We start from the raw sequence: 19,464 nt of genomic DNA on the forward strand, positions 1-19,464 counted from the left end.
TCTCCAGTAAAACGATACCTGCGATCGATCCTGTTTTAAAAATGACTATTTGTATAGTTTGTAAGTGTTGATTTAAAGGTCCAGTGTGGAGGACCTGGAGGTATCTAGCGTTGAGGTGAGGATATTACAACCAACTGAAGCCTCTCCTGTGTGCCAAGCATACTAAAGAAGTGAAAGAAAACATAGTTATTAATATTATATTCCATTTCGGCCAATAGATAGCCCTAAATGTTACACACTGGTCCTTTAATGCGACGTGTGAGATGTCACCAAAACGGTGGAAAGTACGGCTACACTACACGGCTGTGGCGTCTGATAAAATAAATGCGATGGTGGTGACCTTTAACACAACTGAATGCTTCCATTCACATGATGGAAGTACCGAAGGAAGTACTCTATTGGTATCGGTATCACTTTAAGGTCACTGGTGTTGGTACTTCTTTTAATGATACCCGGCCCGAGTTTTCTAAAATCTTTAGGTGAGCTGTGTGATTTTCTTTGCTGTACATCCTTCTACTTGCTCATTCTCACTTTTAACTTTAATTTATTTTCTTTGCACGCAGACAGAGAGATAAAATGCACTGATTTGACCTGGAAGTGACATCACAGTGATCCAGTGGATTTTCTATTTGTTTACGGACAGATATGTGTAATAGATATGACGATGGCGTCCTCGTCTGTGAAGCCTTTTCTCAGGTGCTCTGAACCTCCAAACATCTGGAGGAAAATATAAAAGCACGTTTTGAAATGAGGGATTTTCTTTCTCCAGTTTTGTCATCCGTTATCTTTCATATTATTCCGGTTCTAGTTTGGTAGCATCACAATTATCTCTCTCCTCGCCTCACCTCGACAGTCAGAGAACTTATTCCTGTTTTCTCCTGACTTGGCCGCCTCTCCATCTGGAGAGAGAGATGAACTTTACCGGGTGTCCTTTCACATCCTCATCTTGTCAGGATGGAGAGAGAAAACGTTGATGGAAAAGGTCTCTCTTTCTCTCTCTCCGTCGGCCTTCTGAGAAACGAGGCCTTCACCCCGTTTATTGCTGAGCCGCGGCGTTTTCGAGCGCCGGGGGGTGGGGGGGGCCGACAGGAAAAGTGTCAGGCCAGTTTCTGACGTGAATTTGCATCCCTCAATGACGGCTGACAGCGCTGAAAGGCCAGGAGAAAACCGGCGCATCGATCGGCTCGTGGAAACTATTCAAAGAAACAGATGAGCTGAAGGAGCAGAGAGGTTCTCATACCTCCCCTCCGTCCCTCCGTCCCTCCATCCCTCCATCCCTCCATCCCTCCATCCCCGCAAACCGCCACTTGCTTTAAAGAACAGAACTTCATTAAATTGTGCCACTCGGTGTTTGTATCACGGTGTGGTGGGGTTGGAGGTGTGGGGGGGGGGTGCTGAAGGATCAGAGCGTCGCCACAGAAGAGCTATTAACTCGGCTCCGCCATCAGCGCTGTTCTCCTGCATACCAAAGCAGCAGGTTGTCACGGTGCGTTCCCACGACGACAACACCGGGAACACTGCCAGGTAATGAGGGAGCGCGCGCACACACACACACACACACACTTATACATACAATCAGGAGCACATACACATAAACACACACACAGAGAGAAAATACTGTAAAAAGCTAAAGGAGCATACACACATATCCAACCCCGTCTCCTACAAAATTACATTCCTATACAACTAAACTGCATTCTCAATTATGTTTCAAGGGAAATGTATTTTCTCCCTGATTACTCTCGCAGTTTTAAACAGTTTTATATGGAGGTCGGAACCTGCCAAAATAAAAAAAATATTAATAAATAAATAAATGACTCAATAAACAAATAAATATGTCATTAAATGTATCAAAAGAAATATTAAAAATAAATGTAGCCATAAAATGTGACATAAATTGATGTTTCTGTTTTAATTTTATTCTTTATTTATTTATCTTTGTATTAATTTCCTTATATATTTACTCTTCTTTTCGGTTTTCCATTTTATTTATTTATTTTATATTTTTGAATTAATTTATTTATTTTTGCATATATTTGTATTTATTTATTAAGTGACAGACGTGAATTAAAATAAGTGAACGTTGACTTTTAGTTTCACATGGGACACAAACAGCGGCCTCCTGGGTGACGGAACCTGCCAATATAAAAAAATAAATAAATAAGTAAATAAATCACTCGATCAATAAATATGTCATTAAATGTAGCAAAAATAATATTAAAAATAAATGTAACCATTAATAATCATTTATTCTTCTGTTTAATTTTGCCCTTTATTTATTTATTTTTTTAATTTTTAATTCATTTATTTATTTTTTAATTTAATTTGTATTTATTTTTAAATGTATGTATGTATTTATTTAATATTTATTTTTAAATGCACATGTATATATTTATTTCTGCAAGATTTTCCCTTTGCATTTCACTCCTTAGTTATTTCCCCAATCTTATTTATTTCTGTATTCATTTTTATTGCCAGAAACGCACCACACAGCGACAAAAATAAAATTATTAAAAAATAAAAAATAAATTATGAATTTTATTTATTTTTTTACCTTTATGTATTAATTTCCTTATTTATTTATTCCGTTTAATATCCATTTTTGTTTATCTATGTATTTATTTTTATAATTTTTTTTAACTTATATATTTTTGCATTTAGTTTTATTCATGTATTTCTTTTTGCATTTATTTCTTATTTATTTTTAAAGGTATGTATTTATTTATTTTATATTTATTTCTAAATGTATGTATTTATTTATGTTTATTTATTTATGATTTTTCCCTTAGCATTTCACCCCCTATTTATTTCCCCAAACTTATTTATCTCTGTATTCTTTTCTTTATACATTTGATTATACAAGAGCAGAAAGACATGTTTGATTTTTGACGTGGAATATTATTACAAACGTATTTATGATACATCTAAAAAATATGACCGGACACATACTGAACAACAGATAGAGAAACAAGTTCTTTATCTGACTGAATAAGTTGCAGAATTGCAGCTCATAAAACCCTGAACACACACACACACACGCACACACGCACACGCACATACACACACACACACACACACACACACACACACACACACACACACACACACACACACACACACACACACACACACACACACACACACTTACAGAGGCCTGGTTGGTCTGACAGAAGCAGCTGTGCTCTCTCACTCTTCAATTAATTCTCTCTGCTGCTTTGACCTTTTCCTCCGACAGAAACAAAGAAACTGGAGGCTGCACTGCTTCACACACACACACACATGCACACACACACGCACACACACATACACACATACACACGCACACAAGAAAATGGTGCAGAAACACATAAGTGCACGTACATACTGCAATAGTGGTCAACCTCCAGGTCTGAGAAGTGAAGCCAATGCTGAAGTGTCTTAAACCTGCATTCTCTCTACCAGCCAGCAGGGGGCGACTCCTCTGGTTGCTAAAAGAAGTCTGGTTGTATAGAAGTCTATGAGAAAATGAGCTTCTACTTCTCTCTTGATTTATTACCTCAGTAAACATTGTAAACATGAGTTTATGGTCTCAATCTCTAGTTTCAAGTCTTCTTCAATACAGCATGATGTTCATTTAGTAGATTATGGTCCCATTTAGAGTCAGATAGACCATAAAGCAGGGGACGCTTTAGGGCGGGGCTACCTTGTGATTGACAGGTCACTACCACGGCGTTACCCGGTCTGGAAGTTGTCCATGTTTTCGTTTTACAACTTTAACCCTTTCACAGCATTCGGTTGTACTTAGCTCCACCCTCTGGTGCCATTTCTGGTTTTTGATGATGTATTATAAATTACAAATGCTGTTTAGAAGCCAACTTTTTGCACATAAACACATCATAAGAGCTGTTATTAATCATTTAATCAACTCAGTGACTAATTGTGCCAACAGACGTAATTGTAATTTGTAAAAAGATCTCTCCAGATTTAATAAAAAAAGCAAGAAACGTACCTGGACTTGTGTTTTGTCTTTGCCGCTCCCCGGCAGATCTCAGACGGAGGAGATTTGTGTTTTTGTTTGTGAAAACGACCCAATTTGTCCTGAAGTCAGGTTGGAGTTTGTTACCTTCTAGGCTCATCGCCAGGTACGGCAGCACGTCAGATTCTGCCTGTTAAATATAAGAAATATTATTGATCTCTGATTCAAAAGAGGGCACTTAAAAGTCAGAATAAAAACAAATATCTCCTCTGGTCTAACCAAGTCAAGACGGACAGTAATTCACAAGGAGAGTCAGCTATACGTCTGTTTATTCCTTCTATACGTGTCCTTTAAACCAGTGATTCTCAAGGTGGGGTCCGGGGACCAGCAGGGGTCCGTGGCACTCTGCCAGGGGGTCTGGGAAAAGATTTCAGATTCATTCATTGAAATTATCATGTCTTTTTTGTCTTTACAAAAGCCTTCGTTGTTCAATGAAAACATTTTAAATCTACACTTTCAACCAGGAAGTTTGTTACGTAACGTTGTTTTACGTAACGTTGTTTTACGTAATGTTGTTTTACGTAACGTTGTTTGTTTTACGTAACATTGTGTTATACAACGTTGTTATGCTTGTTACTTAGCGTTACGTAAGAAAGTCCGCTAAGGGCGTTTTTTTATTTGTTTACTTAGTTATGTTGTTACGGTTGATACGTTGCATTGTTACGTTGTGTTGTTGCATTACGTTGTTACGTTATGTTGTTGCATTACGTTGTTGCGTTACGTTGTTGCGTTACGTTGTTGCATTACGTTGTTGCATTACGTTGTTGCGTTACGTTATTGTTATTATTATTTGAACACAAACCATGATGTTTTTTCTAACCTTAAGTAGTGTTGTAGCCTAAACCTAACTAATCATTTCACAACGTAAACTACGTATCATCGTGCGTTTCTGCAAGCGTGATACGAGGCTGATATGAAACATTTTTGTAAAACGTATTTTTGGTTCACAAACGTCGACATAATGTACCCGCTGGGGGGGGGGCAAAATGTATCTCTCCTGTCAACCTTGACAAAGGCAGCGCAGACCAGATCCACTCCTTCTATTTTTACCTTTCACAATAAAAGACATTTAATATTTGCAGGCGAGTATTTTGCATCTTTGTTCAGTTTATTTGTCACGCCACCCCCCCCCCCCCCCCCCCCCCCACTGCGTAAAGGCCTTTAATAACTTCTGATTTTTGTATATGGTAATTTACATGAAATAACATATTAAAATGTGATTTCATTAACATGATTGATTAGTTAATTGTCATTCAGGTGTTTATAAATTATTATTAAATATATCCTGACAAATGTATGTTTAAAAAGCCAAATGCTGCTGTTAAAGTTGTCCCTTCATTTTTTACAGTGCAGTGTTTGGTCCAGTCAGTCAGCAGCTGTGCAGCGCTGTCACACTTCATCAAAGCTCCATCACCAATGATAATGTGACCTGGCCGACTCAGCACCGCCACTCCCTGCTGCCCAGAATATTGGCAAGTGTCAGATAGCCAATAGATTTATGTATGCAAATCAGCCCGATCGATAGCGTCTGCCACGGCCCGAGATCTACAACCACGCCACATCGCCTGGAATATTTCCTGTCAAATAAAAACCCAGCGGCAGAGCAGAGGGAGGCCTGGAGAGAGAAAAAAAAACTTAATATGAAAGGAAAAATGATTTGGAGAAATAAGAGGAGGAGGAGAGGAAAAGTGGAGATATGATGAAGAAGGTTCGCTGTCAACGAGACGGCAGACGGCCAATCATCCCAGAGAATAAATCAGTGCGGGGCTGTCATTGGAGGAGGGAAGAGCGGCGAGGAGGTTTTACTGTCACACTACAAAGACATTTACTTCATATGTCAAAATATATCTCTTGTTTTTATTATTACAGGAGGGGGATCAGGTGTCACATATAGTTACTCCAAACACTCCAGACAAGAACTATTAAAGGATTCATATCTAATATCTGTTTTATGTTAGAAGTATTGAAAGAAGAAGATTATTTTTCTTAAATTTTACACATTTTTTGAAATGTGACTTGATACGCGACAAATAGTGTCCAGTCTCTACTAAACGTAGGGAGCAAATCACAAGTTTCATCACGATATATTTAGATTCTTTGGACAACAATACGATATTTGCTGATACCACAGAGTCTGCGATCGATATGAGACGATATCAAACGTCTATTTCAGTCAATCAGTTGCATTTATGTCAACTCACAAAAAGCAACTAAAATATGATTTGACCGTTTTATAACTGGGCTCTACCAGACATTTAAAAGAAAAACAATCTATTCTTTTAAATAAAAAGCATTAATATAAAGTGGGAATTTTAAAATAAAGGTGCATCTTAATGATGACGATATGAATCGTTATTTTCTCTTTGCATCGATGATATTGGATCGTTGATCATTGAATCGATATATTTAACTAAAAGGTGCAAAATTACATGTTTCAGAAAGATGCATTTATTCACAGTATTTAATGTGATCTAATATTTTCTAATTATTAAAAATGTAGTATTTTAAATTAAATCTTAAGTTAAATAATTAAAAGAAAATTGGGTTAGATATTGTGTGTTTGATGCGCATATATTTGTACATATCTTTAATTTTCTATTCTTATTTTTATTATTTATTCATCTACATATATTGTGTTAAATATTGTAGCATTGTGTATATAATTTACATGTTTACATACTCCTTTATTCATATTTTTCCAATGCATTTATCTCTTATATTTGTAATTTCTTATTTTTAACTGGAATCTATCTGACTGGAATAGTCTGACATATTTATATGTCAGCAATCTACAAAAAAAAAAGATTATTTTATTTTAAGAAACAACTTAAGAAGTTGTGTTTTAAGATGATGTAGGCCTGTAGAATTGTAAAATAAATATGCAAATTATTATTTAATTTTCTTTGCAGTATGAATAATTTGAAATTTTTTGTTTTGTTTTGTCTGTGAAATTTTATAATTTAACGTTTAGTATGTCATATGTATGATTTTAATAACTCATATAATATATATATATAATAACTTTTTGTTGAGTGAAATGCTAATATTGTATCTATATTATTAGAGTAAATGTACACATCGTTAAGATATTGTACAGTAAACAATAAAAAATGAATTGCTATTTTTCTGAATGAATGTTTTGAATGTAGTTTTATGACGTATCTAAAGTCTTGATCTGTTTGTTCATGAAATGTTACTTAATTGAGGGTTTAAACGGCAACCTTTCTAATTGTTTATTATTTAGTCGTGAAAATAATAATTATATCTAGATGACAGACATGATGTGAAGCAAAACGTCAATAATACTTTCAGACATAAAATAGTAATTGTTGATATCTGAAAGTTTTGATCATTTCAGGTAATCGAATCTTTCATTTTAAGATAACTGATTTAAACCGAGCTGCTCCTCCATCACCTCCTCCATCTCCTCCTCCATCACCTCCTCCATCACCTTGTCCTCCATCTCCTCCTCCATCATCTCCTCCATCTCTTCCTCCATCACCTCATCTATCTCCTCCATCACCTCCTCCATCACCTCCTTCATCTCTTCCTCCATCACCTCCATCACCTCCTCCATCTCCTCCTTCATCTCCATCTCCATCTCCTCCTCCATCACCTTCTCCTCCTCCATCTCCTCCTCCATCATCTCCTCCATCACCTCATCTATCTCCTCCATCACCTCCTCCATCACCTCCTCCATCTCTTCCTCCATCACCTCCTCCACCTCCTCCTTCATCTTCTTCTCCATCTCCTCCTCAATCAGCTCCTCCATCAGCTCCTCCATCACCTACTCAATCATCTCCTCCATCTGCTCCTCAATCACCTCCTCCATCTCCTCCTCCATGTCCTCCTCCATCTCCTCCTCCATCATCTCCATCACCTCCTCATCATCTCCTCCTCCATCTCCTCCTCCTTCTCCATCACCTCCTCCATCACCTCCTCCATCTCCTCCTCCACCCTCCAGTAAAAGGCCAGACTAAGCAGAAGGAGAAGGGGTCGTCTGTAGAGGAGAGGAGGGGGCATGTCGGTCGCCTGTCGGCGTGGCAGCGGCCGCCGTGTCACCGCCTCCCCCGTGGGAACCGCCCGTCAAACGGAAAGGTTGTGCCACATCTGCATAATCATTACCACGGCGACAGAAAGTCATTCTGGGAAACAATCAATGTTGTTTTAAGGGATCTTAAAAAAACAAAAAGACGGGGAAAAAAAAGGCGTGAAGTGTCTTGAAGAAGATCAAGTGTCTCGGCCGGACGAACGGCAGCGCCGGCAGTTTTACCGGAAGCTGCGGAGGGAGAGCGCCTCGGAGGTTCTTAAGAGACAAAACACTTCCAAAGTGTTTTTCAGTAAAACACACAGAGTGAATCAGTGGAGAGCTCTGCCAGCACGCTGCTGAGGAAATACTGCACAACTTCACTTATCTACACATCACTGCTGCTGCTCACATCACAATATCTCAGCATTTATTCAACAGTCATTATCACGCTGCAAGTCACCACGGCCAATACACAATTCTATTACAGCATCTCATCTGCTACGCTCTATACTGTGACTTTTACTCTCTAACACTCACAGTATAAATGCTGATATCACGCCTGATGTAAATAAACAAACGTTCAACCGAACCTTTAGCATCCGGGTAACAACTAATTCAATCCAGGTTGCATCCAAGCTCATTTTTCAGGCCGTTCTCCTACACCGTTCCTGGCTCTACCTACTAAAAGTAACGCACTGTAATTCGTATATATCCCACAAAATCAATGCGTATGTTATGCACATAATCGTAAACCACGAAGTATAAAGAGAGACAAACGCCGCATAGGGAGGACAAAACACCAGACTTTAACCCAGGAGATCTCTGTTCGTACCCCGTGTGAAACCAAACGTCAACGTTGATTTATTTGTCACGTAACTTCCGTACTTAAGTAACGGCACTTCAGTAGTTATTCTAACCCAAACGTTGGCGTATTTGTCACGTAACTTCCACACTTAAGTAACACCACTTCTGTAGATATTTTAACTCAAACCACAATCTTTTCCTAAACCTAACTAAGTATTTTTGTTGCCTAAGCCTAATTAAGTAGTTTTCCTGTGAAGACAGAAGATTATTTTGAAAAGACTGTGTGCGGAAACTGACGCGTGTTGCTGGACATTCGTAGGAAAACGCACAAAATATGAGGAATAACTTTTAGTTAGATATCATACGAACCGTTGTATGACAATAAGTTGAATACATTAGTGTCTTAAGCTAACTGTTGACCTCGTTAAATATTGTACTCTAAAAATGTGTTCAGTCAGAAAGTGAAGCAATTTTTCGCCTCCGGTCATTCGTACGAATTCGACCGCTGGACCCAACCGGACTCTGTAACGTCACCAACTGTACAAACATTCAATGTAAGCATTTATGAAGTCCATTCAGCTCGGGGATACGATAACTTTTGGCATCTAATCACATCTTTTTATTGACTTTGTATGCAATCGTGCCACCTCTAAGATTTACTTCCCGTTCTGTCTGAACACAGGAACAGCTGGTATTCTTGAGGTGTTGTATTATTGGCTGGTCGTCCTCTAAATACTATATTCTTTATTTGTTATGTCCTTACTAAACGCTGCATGTTTAAAAAAAAGAAGATAAAAATGAGGAGATGAGAATCAAAGAAGTGAAAAAAAACAAGAAAATGAGACAAAAAGAGAGAGAGAAAAGAAGAAAGTAAAAGAGAAGTAGAGGGAAACAAGGGAGGAAGAGAAAAGAAAGGAGGAGGAGGAGAAAAACAAGAGATCTGTGACACGGGAGAGGAGATGAAGAGAGGAGACAAAAAGGAGGAAGATGAAAGGAAAGAAGTGAGAAAGAGACAAGAGGTAAAGGATGATGATGAAGAAGCAAAGGAGAGGAGTTGTAAAAAAAAAAAAAAAAAAGAGGAGGGAAGGAGGAGAAAGGAGAGGAGAGAGAGAGAGGGTCCTCCTCTATCAGCAGATAAGAGGCAGAAATGGATGAATCCTATTGGCCGGCGAGCCTCTTCCAGCCTCTTATCTCCTCGCCATTCGTGAACTCAGGACACATTTCATAGAAATTTGCGAAATCAGGAAAGCTGGGTATCGTGTCATCTATCACCGGGCGACACCGGCCCATACATCCTCCCGGCTTCACAATAAAAGCCACAATTGACACTTTTTCTTAGGGATGGAGGGGGGGGGGTCTTAACAATTATACGCTGCAGCAGCTACCAAGCAGCTTTGGGTTTCTCGCTTGTTGTTTTCAAGGTCAAACTAACTTCGGGTTGAATTCAAGACTTTAAAAAGTAGCGAAGTCGCTCATAAATCATCCGGCAGCGGTCTGTGGTTACACGGGTTTGACTGTGGTCGTTCCTGACGCATCAAATAGAATAAAATATGACAGGAAGTCTGCGCTGTGGACAAGAAAAAGGACAAAAAGATGAATTAACAGAACACATTATGACAGGAGTGAGATAAAAAGACAATGAGGAAGATTGAGGAACAGAAAGAGAGGAGACGAGGAGACACAAGACCGGAGGGAAGAAAATAAAAAGTGTAAGAAGACTTAATTTTGGTGTAACTGTACACAAATCCATCTGTTAGGTTCCTCGGTTCTGGGGTTACGGCTCGATAAGGTTTCGGTACAGAGAAGAAAATATACGCAGAAAAGAACATGTTATGTTTACTGTAGGTTTAAAGTGAACTAAAGTCAGTCATATACCGGCAACTAAATAAACAACAGAAATCAGGGATGTGATGCCGTCACGTTGTCTCTCCCAACTCGTCAAATACCGCCGCTCGGTCAGTGGCCCTCGGTATCGGAAACCGACGCACAGAGGAACCCCTCTAGTGTTACTATTGGACGGACCAGGGACGGCGTGTCAATATACACTCCTTACATGAATAGTTTCTTTTCAAAATAAACTTCTGTTTTACTTTTAGTTTCACACCAGACATGGAGAGCAGTCTCCTAGGTGAAAGTCCTGTGTTTGTTTGAAACATCCATCCTCCCCTCCCTCTATTCCTAAATGGACTCTCACGCTCTTCATACGATGTCAGAACCTCTGGCCGTTGAATAGAGTTCGTTGAAAGCCCGGTGCGTCGCATGCAGTCGCTAAAGCGTGCCTCCATGTGTCGGTTAGGTCTGTCACGGTGAAGGATTTTCTCCTGCGTTTGCAATGACTGGCTCAACGGTGCCATATTACGGGATTATTGCAATTTATTTTTTTGCAAATTACTTCATTTATATTGATTTTTGTGTTATATAAATAATCTTTATTGTTGAGCTATTTTTAGGTATATTGCTGCTTTTTAAATGACGACGATGACAGTTATAAAAGTATTAAATACTTGTTTATTGTTAAATGCAGAACAAAAAAGGGCAATGAGGCGCAGCGTTTTTTTAAGTTGAGGCGCTTTGGTTGCATCTGGTTGCTATGATACGGGATATCAAAATGTCGGCACCAGATAGAGATCTTCCTCTGGATGAAGGGAAGGTGGAAGCATGTATCGGGAGAGAGGACGGACCCGCTGGTCTATTTGTAGTCATTTCTCCTCCATATGAATGTGACGAGGTAGTCACACACCGGATCGAATGTCCTGTACAGAATATTTGAAGGTGCAAAGTCCAGACGATAAGGAAAGCGGCGTCCTAAGTTCTGCATATGTTCCATCTTTCTTTACTCCACCTGCAGCTGATTAGCTGGATCTCGTTCGTTCAGCCAATCAAAACCTTGTGGGAGATGCTGTAATGTTATCAGTTCTGAACTTCACCACTGTTTTAAAGAGTCAGTCTCAATAGAGAACCAGATGTGGATTATTCCACCGTTGAAAATAGTCCCCAACAAATGCATTTCCTCCTCTTAGTTTGATAAAAAACTACGGTGAGCAGCTGTTTTAGGAAATTACTGAGACTTTTTTAAACATGAAACTATATATTTGTGAGCTGTTTTATAAGATGTATGTTGTTTGCGTTGAGAACTCTCACAGTATATCGAGTAGTTTGTTTTATTTTATTGACATCTGAATTAATCTTTAATGCTTTACACATCCTACGCTTGCTTTTATTCTCTCCTCTCCTCTGTAATGTAATGTATGTAGTTTCTTTGAACCATTTGGTTTAAAACATTTGACGTATTTATTCACGATGTGTTTGTATGTTTAATAAAGTGTACGAGTGGCGATGTACATGATGTGGTGCACGCTCAAGGCAATTTTTCACATATCTGCCAGAGAGTATTTGGTGTTTGTGTGGAACCAGTAAAGTTTGAATTAAGTCCTGTTCGGATGTGTGTGTGTGTGTGTGTGTGTGTGTGTGTGTAGGTGGCAGCCCTGTGCATGACAAACTGGTCCAATTTCAGGCGTGTCGCGGCGGCTGGCTGATATTTGTCTCGCTGGCGTTGTTGTTGTTGTTGCGGCCCTTCCTCCCTCCTCCTCCTCTTTTTAGTTTCCCCTCAGATTTGAATCGGCTCGGGGGGCCGCGGTCTGTTCCCCCTCTGACAGCGCAGAAATAATTACAGTACAACCTTCCCCCTCGCTCGCTGTTATATTAGCCCTCTTATCGGGCTGCCGAGGGGGGTAGTTGATCAACTAAGGTCACTGTATCCTGACCACAGCTACACCGCCATTTGGAGATATGATAAATAAAAGCCGGGGGGTTACGCTGCAACAACACTGTTATCTGCTACCGAGTGCTTTTTGTTTCATTCCCTTCCCTCGCTGCTCCTCGTCTGTGTCTCCGGAGAAAAGCAGAAAGTTAAAGCGGCCGACGGAGAGAATATGGAAAGTGTCCGGTGATTTGGTGTAAATGATGAGCTGAAATAATAAATACCTCGGCACGATGTTGAAGCTTAAAGCAGAGCACTTTATTTATCCCCCGACCCCGCGGCGATAGCGTGAGAGGTTATAGGGGGGCCGGTTGTAAATGCAGCTACATTATTCTAAAAACGGGTCGGCGACAGCGGCGCTGGTGTGAGCGGAGATAATAGATGCACCTACATTATCCTGAAGTGGCGGGGAAATTGAGGGGTTAGGAGGGGTGAGCAGAACAGATGTGCCTACATTATTCTAAAGCCAGATTGATGGCGACGCGAGGTCGAGACGGAGGGTGTAAAAATAAATACGTCTCCATTATTCTGGAGTCATGCGAGAACGAGAGGTTAGAGGGAGCCAGGAAAAACAGATGCAGATGCATTATTCTGGAGTCAAAGTGAAAATTTCAGAGGTGGAGGTGAAGCTGTAAAAGTGGATGCACCATTACTCTTGGGGTTAAGTGATAGCGGGAGGTTAAGGATGCAGCTTTACCTACATTATTCTCAACCTGACAGAGACAGGAGGACCACAGTGGAAATGCTCCGGTATGCTCTGGAAGGGGAAGTCATATGAAGAGGGTGAACTAGTAGAGCAGAGGCGACTGGTATTCGATATTCGATATATATTCAATCTTGATACCCAAATTCACAAAGGAAGAAACATTTCTGTTGCCCTTCGTAAATAAAACCACTGATATTATATTTATTAAAGCAAAATGGAGGAAACTAATGAGCTGCACAGAACGGATAATCCTGAGCCCAAACCATCCAAGAAGTAAAGTGAGGAAACACTTTGGATTCGACACCATAGACTGTTGGCTGATTTCTAACAACACGTCTGCCCTGCAGGACCGTTATCACAACAACAAACCTGTTAGCTTGTCACTACGTGAGGCAGCAAAGGAAGGGAAACACATTCTACAAATGAATGACGTGTTAGTCATCATTTGTTCAAACTAGGGCTGTCAATCGATTAAAATATTGAATTGCGATTAATCGCATGATTGTCCATAGTCTCGCCTATTTTTACCGCGAGCCGCGCGCGGTTCACAGCAACAACAGACGGTGAAAATGATCTTTTGACAGAATATATATACTGACTTCCCTCAGCTGTCGAAGAAATGTGCAATATTAACACATCCACAACAATCTAACATGTGCAACATATTTATTACCTCATCCTGATTTATTTACTGTGACATCATCCGTTCTGTTCTGTTTTCTTTTTTATTTATTTTATTATTCTTATTATTTATTCTTGTTTTTACATGTTTTTATTCTTGGTTTTATTGCAATTGGACCTTCAGTTGTGGCAACCCCAATTTCGTTGTGTAGGAGACTGTTCAATAACAATAAAGGCCATTCTATTCTATTCTATTCTAATCAACTAAGAGGGGGCAGCTCTGGTGTTTATTAGGATCCTTGCTAGCTTCAGGTAATGCAGTTACTAACCTACCTGTGGTCCATGAAAAGAAACACTAATGGAATGGGACATAAAGGTGGACATTATCGGTAACAAAAGACCATAACACGCTAACATTCTTGAGGTGGTTGCTATGTGCGTTGCTAGTGTTACTGGTTGGTTGCTATGTGCGTTGCTAGTGTTACTAGTTGGTTGCTATGTGCGTTGCTACCGTTACTGGTTGGTTGCTATGTGCGTTGCTAGTGTTACTGGTTGGTTGCTATGTGCGTTGCTAGTGTTACTGGTTGGTTTCTATGTGCGTTGCTAGTGTTACTGGCTGGTTGCTATGTGCGTTGCTAGTGTTACTGGTTGGTTGCTATGTGCGTTGCTAGTGTTACTGGTTGGTTGCTATGTGCATTGCTAGTGTTACTGGCTGGTTGCTATGTGCGTTGCTAGCGTTACTGGTTTGTTGCTATGTGCGTTGCTAGTGTTACTGGTTGGTTGCTATGTGCGTTGCTAGTGTTACTGGTTGGTTGCTATATGCGTTGCTAGTATTACTGGTTGGTTGCTATGTGTGTTGCTAGTGTTACTGGTTGGTTGCTATGTGCGTTGCTAGTGTTACTGGTTGGTTGCTATGTGCGTTGCTAGTGTTACTGGTTGGTTGCTATGTGCGTTGCTAGTGTTACTGGTTGGTTGCTATGTGCGTTGCTAGTGTTACTGGTTGGTTGCTATGTGTGTTGCTAGTGTTACTGGTTGGTTGCTATGTGCATTGCTAGTGTTACTGGCTGGTTGCTATGTGCGTTGCTAGTGTTACTGGTTGGTTACTGGTTGGTTGCTATGTGCGTTGCTAGTGTTACTGGTTGGTTGCTATATGCGTTGCTAGTATTACTGGTTGGTTGCTATGTGTGTTGCTAGTGTTACTGGTTGGTTGCTATGTGCGTTGCTAGTGTTACTGGTTGGTTGCTATGTGCGTTGCTAGTGTTACTGGTTGGTTGCTATATGCGTTGCTAGTATTACTGGTTGGTTGCTATGTGTGTTGCTAGTGTTACTGGTTGGTTGCTATGTGTGTTGCTAGTGTTACTGGTTGGTTGCTATGTGCGTTGCTAATGTTACTGGCTGGTTGCTATGTGGCTGCAGTGTTAGCTGTGGTTGCCAGGGGGTTGCCAGCTGTCCTGCTAACTATAACAGGTGTTGTGTCCAGTACTGTTTCCTGTCGATATGTGTTTCCCCAATAAAAATAGAATATGCACACTATTATTATTATTTCTATGGTTTCTCCCTACCTAAACCTGAACCTAAACCTGAACCTAAACCTGAACCTAAACCTGAACCTGAACTAACCCTTATCTCTAAACCACTACTGAGGGGGAGCTATGGTATTAACAGGACAGAGACTCTATTTAACTGGTAACAGACTTACCCACAATGCCAGTATTCTCTACAAATAACACAAACAGCAGCACTAGTGAGCTCACAGAGCCAGTAATATTAAAGCATGACTGCATGTCGTTGATCTATATACAAGTAAAGCACCAACAGCATCATGAGGAGCTATAGCTCAGCTCCTCAAACCAAATAACACCAGAGCTACCTTACATAAATACAAACATATATATATATATATATTATAAATAAATACATATAATAATAATATAACAATATATAATATAACATAAATAAATATAATAATAATATAAATATATATAATAATATGAATATAAATTATATAATAATATAAATAAATATAATAATAATAATATACCAATATATAATATAATATAATATAATATAAATAAATATAATAATAATATACCAATATATACTATAATATAAATAAATAAATATATAATATAATATAAATATATATATATAATATAAATATAAATAATATAATAATACAAATAAATAAATATAATAATAACATATCAATATATAATATAATAAAAATAAATAAATATATAATATAAACGCATACAGGCAAGTTTCATCAGCAACTTAAACAACGACTAGAGAGTAAACACAGCTCACCTGTACACACCTGAGAGCACCTGTAGTCTCTCTCCCTCTGTTTCTTGGAGGACTTGCTCCTTCAATAGTCTCCTCTTTTCTTATTAAGATAATTAACATATTCCTCTCTGTTAGACGCGCTGCTGTAACTTGTTTCTCCTTACATAGCATTTATTTTGTTTTTGTCGAAGTCAATCAGACTTGGCCGTTAGTAAACTGGGCTCCCATTGGCTAGTGAGAGCTGTGGGCGGGACGAAGCTGCAGGTGAAGGATGATTGACACATTCATCAGCAAATCATCTGCTTTCTTACAGAATGTGTAACAAGCAAGGCTGCAGGTTTTTTTTTTAAATCAATTCTTTATTGTAAATATAGTGCAAATTCAAACAAATGAGTAATTAAAACAGAGAAATAATATCAGAGCCAGGGGGGATCTGTTAAATAAATACATTAAATAAAGAGCACAAATAAATTGTTTTTGCAGTTTTCTTATTTTTTTTTAGTTAAAATGGTTTTAATGTACTGTTCGGTTACATTTAAAATCTTATAAATAAGGGCTTAGAGAGGCTAAATTTAGATTTTTTAATATCAAATTTTGCTAGAATTATCATCCAATTTATTATATATAATTATTTACATTTTTTACTATTGTTGTAGAAACCAAACAGTACATTATGCCAGTAAACCTAGGTTCAGTGTATTTCATAAGATTTCTTTCTTATTTGAAAATACTTAAACTAATGAAAAATAATGGAACTTTTTAGCATAATAGAAAAAAATATGATTTACAAAAAAAAAACCTAGCCCGTGAATTGTGTTTATTTATTAATCTGTCTTTTTATTTATTTATTTATTTATTTATTTATTTATTTATTTATTATTTATTATTTATTATTTTTGTGTTTTTTGGATGAACCTGATCCTGTTGTTCTAATGCAAAGATCTTCAAGCCATGATAATCTGTACATGAGGAAAAATAATAATAATATTTAAAAGAAAATGTAAAAAAGCGGCGTTATGCAGGTAGATTTTGGTGGATTTTTAGACGGAATAACCGAAAGTTTATGAGCAGGAACCATGTTGTTTCCTGCTAACGGAGAACCAGGGACCAATCAGGTTTTTCTGCTTTCTACTGTCTCGAAACAGTTAGAAATAAACAAGAAACAGTGACTCAACCAATGACTCAAATAATAAAGAAAACTAATTGTGGTACGCCTAGCGTGATTTAAAAGTGCAGGGAACAACTGGCAGAACTTTCAGAGTGGACCAGAGAGTCAATGAAATAATGCAAGTTAACGTGCATAGTTTATAATAAAACTATATTTATTATCTAGAATGAAAAAAAAACGCAACACACATCAGACATCACAATGGTTTTAAGACAAAACTTTAAATAAAAAAATAACTGTATTTATTATAATATAAATAAACAATTGGTCCTTGATATTGTTGTCTTAAAAGTGTTTAGTCAGTTTCACTACAATTTACACTTTTATTAACAAATAAGTGCAGCCAGTGCAAATGCTAAAGTGTGAGAAAGAGAGTTACAGGCGTGACAAGTGTATTTCTTTATTTATTTATTCACTTGTTCATTTGTTACCTCAATGCAGAAAATGAAGGACGCCCACCGGCATTTATTTATTTTTTATTTTTATTTTTTTTAAAGGGCAACCAGCGCCTCCCAGAAGGTGGCGCCCTAGCTGACCGCCTTTATGACCTTTGACTTAAACCGGCCCTGTTAATATGGAACACTGGTTGTTTAGTCTGGGACAGTTGAAAGTAGAATTCGGGACAGTTGCTGGACATTGATCCCTGTTGTTGGTATTGTACTGGACTGTATACATGTCATAATGTACAAGATGTGAATTTCTCACACACACACACACACACACACGCACACACACACACACGCACGCACGCACACGCACACACGGTGGGACTACATATTGCTCAGGAGTCTCTTAATAAAGTCAGATGTGAATTTGTTCGTCTTCTACAGAAACCTGCAGCGTGAATATGACAGCTAGTCGATCCTGTGACAGCCACAATGCAAAGTAACACTCTCTGACAGCCTATAGGCTCAGTGTGTGTGTGTGTGTGTGTGTGTGTGTGTGGTATATGCAGAGCTGATGTGAAGCCTCCTGACAGTCGGTGTGAATCTTTTCCAGTCTCTGATTATCACTTTGAGGTTCTGACGGATTAAATAAATACAGCTGGATAAAGAGCCACAACACACAGTGACGGAGGACAGGTGAGAGGACAGGTGAGAGGACGGGTACGCAGCTCAGGATTGGACACCTGTAGGTGAAATTGTTACATATTATGGGAGTCAATCTGTTCCTCAAACACGTCTGAACTACATCAGCACAGAGCAGTATTTATGGACAGAGCATCATTTCTTAGCACAAATTAGCCACATTTTTAAATCATGTGAACAAAATAAAGATTTGTGTGCATAAATTATCTTTTAACATCTTGTGATGATCATTTGTTGAGATATATATATATATATATATATATATATATGTTGTTTTTTTGTTTTTTTTAAATATTTAAAATATTTTTATATTTTATAAAAAAAGCTGCTTCAGGACTTCAGCTGCTCCGTAGCATCTTGTTGCTCTGTAAGATAAGTTCTTATTATTTATTATTATAAATGTGTAACCCTGTGTTGTAGAATGACAACAAATGAACCTTAAACCTATTTCTATATCTATAAAAGCATTTAAAGCCTCAAAGAAATATTTAAAAAAAAATTGTTGTCTACTCAAAACTTTCATCATTACTAATAATTATACTAATAATTATAAATGTAAAATAAAATCTTACTGAATTATTGCTGATATTTGTATGATAATAATAAAAATTAGCATTTGTTTTTTTTATTTAGCATTTCAAGAGAAATGCACCTTAAAGTGTAATTTAAACAAAATGCATCCACAAAGAGAGGGAAGGATATTAATAATAAAAATGGTAAAATTAAGCAGAAGAATACATATTAAAATGTCATTGCATGGGGTAATAATAATATAAACAATAATAACAGACACTAGGTAAAAGAAAGGCTTAAAAGCCTTAATAACTCGATCTGCATTAGACACAATAATAATAATAAGTATTATAATAATAATTAAAACCCAGTGCAACCAGGGATGAGATACATTCCTTTATTGTAATTAAAGTTGTCAAACGTCTGCTCTGCCGCGCTGCAGGAATGTCACGTCAAAACAAAAAGAGTTTAAA

The 19,464-nt window shown here is 38.1% G+C and overlaps 1 protein-coding gene and 1 long non-coding RNA gene across 3 annotated transcripts in view; one reads left to right on the forward strand and one right to left on the reverse strand.

The window, feature by feature from the left end:
- Positions 1–16,379, reverse strand: part of LOC119493007 — a 30,813-nt gene extending 14,434 nt beyond the window's left edge. The window contains exons 1-3 of one of the 2 annotated variants that reach the window (XR_005207886.1): positions 16,244–16,379; positions 3,989–4,145; positions 2,084–2,136 (exon numbers count right to left, since the gene is read on the reverse strand). This is a non-coding gene — a long non-coding RNA (uncharacterized LOC119493007). Of the gene's footprint in view, positions 1–2,083; positions 2,137–3,988; positions 4,146–16,243 lie in introns of those variants that run through there. The other variant, XR_005207887.1, reaches the window with a different exon arrangement.
- Positions 1–19,464, forward strand: part of LOC119492980 (actin, non-muscle 6.2-like) — an 840,607-nt gene that overhangs the window by 359,727 nt on the left and 461,416 nt on the right. The gene's annotated exons all lie outside the window — the stretch shown is intronic.

The sequence above is a fragment of the Sebastes umbrosus genome, chromosome 8 (genome assembly GCF_015220745.1).
Source record: "Sebastes umbrosus isolate fSebUmb1 chromosome 8, fSebUmb1.pri, whole genome shotgun sequence".
In the NCBI taxonomy this organism is placed as follows: Eukaryota; Metazoa; Chordata; class Actinopteri; order Perciformes; family Sebastidae; genus Sebastes; species Sebastes umbrosus.